Source organism: Triticum dicoccoides, chromosome 6B (assembly GCF_002162155.2).
Source record: "Triticum dicoccoides isolate Atlit2015 ecotype Zavitan chromosome 6B, WEW_v2.0, whole genome shotgun sequence".
Taxonomy (NCBI): domain Eukaryota; kingdom Viridiplantae; phylum Streptophyta; class Magnoliopsida; order Poales; family Poaceae; genus Triticum; species Triticum dicoccoides.
In genome coordinates this window covers 132,405,432-132,409,656 of record NC_041391.1, presented here as the reverse complement: position 1 = coordinate 132,409,656, position 4,225 = coordinate 132,405,432, and positions in this window count along the sequence as shown.

The window sequence follows — 4,225 nt, the reverse complement described above, 5'->3', positions numbered from 1 at the left end:
CTGGAACATCTCATATGGTCCATGACGTTCAAAACGTCTTTGAAGTCCCGATTCTAAGATGTTAAGCATGGTGCACTAAACTATCAAGTAGTCATCATATTGAGCTAGCAAAATGTTCATAACGTCTGCATTTGCTCCTGCAATAGGTCTGTCACCTAGTGGTGCATCAAGGACATAATTCTTCTGTGCAGCAATGACGATAAACCTCATATCACAGACCAAGTCCGCATCATTGCTACTATCATCTTTCAATTTAGTTTTCTCTAGGAACACATATAAAAACATAGGGAAGCAACAACGCGAGCTATTGATCTACAACAACATAGACATGCAAAATACTATCGGGACTAAGTTCATGATAAATTAAAGTTCAATTAATCATATTACTTAAGAACTCCCAATTAGATAGACATCTCTCTAATCATCTAAGTGATCACGTGATCCAAATCAACTAAACCATAACCGATCATCACGTGAAATGGAGTAGTTTTCAATGGTGAACATCACTATGTTGATCATATCTACTATATGATTCACGCTCAACCTTTCGGTCTCAGTGTTCCGAGGCCATATCTGCATATGCTAGGCTCTTCAAGTTTAACTCGAGTATTCTGCGTGTGCAAAACTGGCTTGCACCCGTTGTAGATGAACGTAGAGCTTATTACACCTGATCATCACATGGTGTCTCGACACGACGAACTTTGGCAACGGTGCATACTCAGGGAGAACACTTATACCTTGAAATTTAGTGAGAGATCATCTTATAATGCTACCGTCAATCAAAGCAAAATAAGATGCATAAAGGATAAACATCACATGCAATAAATATAAGTGATATGATATGGCGATCATGATCTTGTGCTTGTGATCTCCATCTCCGAAGCACCGTCATGATCACCATCGTCACCGGCGCGACACCTTGATCTCCATCATAGCATCGTTGTCGTTTCGCCACCTATTGCTTCTACGACTATTGCTACCGCTTAGTGATAAGGTAAAGCAATTACAGGGCGATTGCATTGCATACAATAAAGCGAGAACCATATGGCTCCTGCCAGTTGCCAATAACTTTGTTAAAAAACATGATCATCTCATACAATAAAATTTAGCATCATGTCTTGACCATATCACATCACAACATGCCATGCAAAAACAAGTTAGACGTCCTCTACTTTGTTGTTGCAAGTTTTACGTGGCTGCTACGGGCCGAGCAAGAACCGTTCTTACCTATGCATCAAAACCACAACGATAGTTCGTCAAGTTAGTGATGTTTTAACCTTCTCAAGGACCGGGCATAGCCACACTCGGTTCAACTAAAGTTGGAGAAACTGACACCCGCCAGCCACCTATGTGCAAAGAGCGTCGGTAGAACCAGTCTCGCATAAGCGTACGCGTAATGTCGGTCTGGGCCGCTTCATCCAACAATACTGCCAAACCGAAGTATGACATGCTGGTAAGCAGTATGACTTGTATCGCCCACAACTCACTTGTGTTCTACTCGTGCATATAACATCTACGCATAAAACCAGGCTCGGATGCCACTATTGGGGAACGTAGTCATTTCAAAAAAATCCTACGCACAAGCAAGATCATGGTGATGCATAGCAACGAGAGGGGAGAGTATTGTCCACGTACCCTCGTAGACCGAAAGCGGAAGCGTTAGCACAACGCGGTTGATGTAGTCGTACGTCTTCACGATCCGACCGATCAAGTACCAAACGTACGGCACCTCCGAGTTCAGCACACGTTCAGCTCGATGACGTCCCACGAACTCTGATCCAGCAGAGTTTTGCGGGAGAGTTCCGTCAGCACAACGGCGTGTTGACGGTGTTGATGATGCTACTGATGCAGGGCTTCACCTAAGCACCGCTATGATATTACCGAGGTGGAATCTGGTGGAGGGGGCACCGCACACGGCTAAGAGATTAGGAGATCAATTGTTGTGTCTAGAGGTGGCCCCTGCCCCCGTATATAAAGGAGGGAGGGAGAGGCCGGCCCTAGAGGAGGTCGCGCCAAGTGTGGGGAGTCCTAATAGGACTCCCAAGTCCTAGTAGGATTCCCCTTTCCTTTCCGGAGTAGGAGAGAAGGAAAGAGGGGGAGAGGGAGAAGGAAAAAGGGGCTGCACCCCTTGTCCAATTCGGACCAGGGGGGCACGCTCCTCCTTCCTTTTGGCCTCTCTCCTCTATTCCCGTATAGCCCAATAAAGCCCATATACTCCCCGGTGAATTCCCGTAACTCTCCGGTACTCCGAAAAATACCCGAATCACTCGGAACCTTTTCGAAGTCCGAATATAGTTGTCCAATATATCGACCTTTACGTCTCGACCATTTCGAGACTCTTCGTCATGTCCCCGATCTCATCCGGGACTCCGAACTACCTTCGGTACATCAAAACACATAACTCATAATATAAATCGTCACAGAACGTTAAGCGTGAGGACCCTACGGGTTCGAGAACTATGTAGACATGACCGAGACACATCTCCGGTCAATAACCAATAGCGGAACCTGGATGCTCATATTGGCTCCCACATATTCTATGAAGATCTTTATCGGTCAAACCGCATAACAACATACGTTGTTCCCTTTGTCATCGGTATGTTACTTGCCCGAGATTCGATCGTCGGTATCTCAATACCTAGCTCAATCTCGTTACCGGCGAATCTCTTTACTCGTTCCGTAATGCATCATCCCGCAACTAACTCATTAGTCACATTGCTTGCAAGGCTTATAGTGATGTGCATTACCAAGAGGGCCCAGAGATACCTCTCCGACAATCGGAGTGACAAATCCTAATCTCAAAATACGCCAACTCAACAAGTACCTTCGAAGACACCTGTAGAGCACCTTTATAATCGCCCAATTATGTTGGGGCGTTTGTTAGCACACAAAGTGTTCCTCCGGTAAACGGGAGTTGCATAATCTCATAGTCATAGGAACATGTATAAGTCATGAAGAAAGCAATAGCAACATACTAAACGATGAAGTGCTAAGCTAACGGAATGGGTCGAGTCAAACACATCATTCTCCTAATGATGTGATCCCGTTAATAAAATGAAAACGCATGTCTATGGCTAGGAAACTCAACCATCTTTGATTAACGAGCTAGTCAAGTAGAGGCATACTAGTGACACTACGTTTGTCTATATATTCACACATGTATTATGTCTCCGGTTAATACAATTCTAGCATGAATAATAAACATTTATCATGAAATAGGGAAATAAATAATAACTTTTTTATAGCCTCTAGGACATATTTCCTTCAGAAGGCACCCCTTACACTCAGGAGTGGCTGAATGTTGATTCAATCAACTCCTGGTGTCTCAATATGGTGACCTCTACTCCTAGTGATACTTCAAGCATCTTTGTTAATATCCTGGAGGCAAAAGATCACTAACGACGAGGAACCACCTTCTCCTCCTGGGGGTGTGAAGAATGGTGGCAAACACTTGTTCTTGATCTTGACGCCCGTTCTGGACATAGGATGTTGGTCGCCGATGTCTTAAGCAACGCCGGCAAAAAGACTAGGACATCCACGATCATGTGGTGCAGTTGTGATCTCGTGTTGTTTCTCCTACATGGTTGAACAATTTTTTGTTTTTGTACTTTAACGAACTTTGAACTCTACTATGGTTTTATTTCAAGTAAAGGGTAAACCTGGCATCATCATCACCAATAATCAAGGGTACAATATATACATCTTCCGAGTAATGGAATCTTTTATCATCTAAAAGAAAACATAATCAACTGGAGAAGTAAAGAAATTTTATGAAAAATTAGTGGCTCAAGCTATTCCATCATATGCTATGTCTGTTTTTAAATTACCATAAGGAGTATGTAAGGAAATTACCGATGAGATACCCGGTTATTGGTGGGAGATGGGGAAGAAAAGAAGAAGATGCATTGTTTTGCATGGTGGAAAGTGTGTGTTCCCAAGAAGAAGGGTGGTATGGGGTTTAGGAACCTTCACAACTTTAAGTGGGCTATGTTAGCAAAATAGTGTTGGCGACTTCTCAAGAATCCTGAATCTTTATGTGCATGATTTTTGAGGGCTAAGTATTATCCGGATGGTGACATACTGAAAGCAGGGCCGAAGAAGGGTTCTTCGTATACATGGCAAAGCAATGTTCCAGGTATCCAAACTTCCAAAAGAGGATGTATTTGGTGAGTAGGCACGGGCTCGCAAATTAATATTTGGGAAGGTCCCAGGATTCCATGAAGCG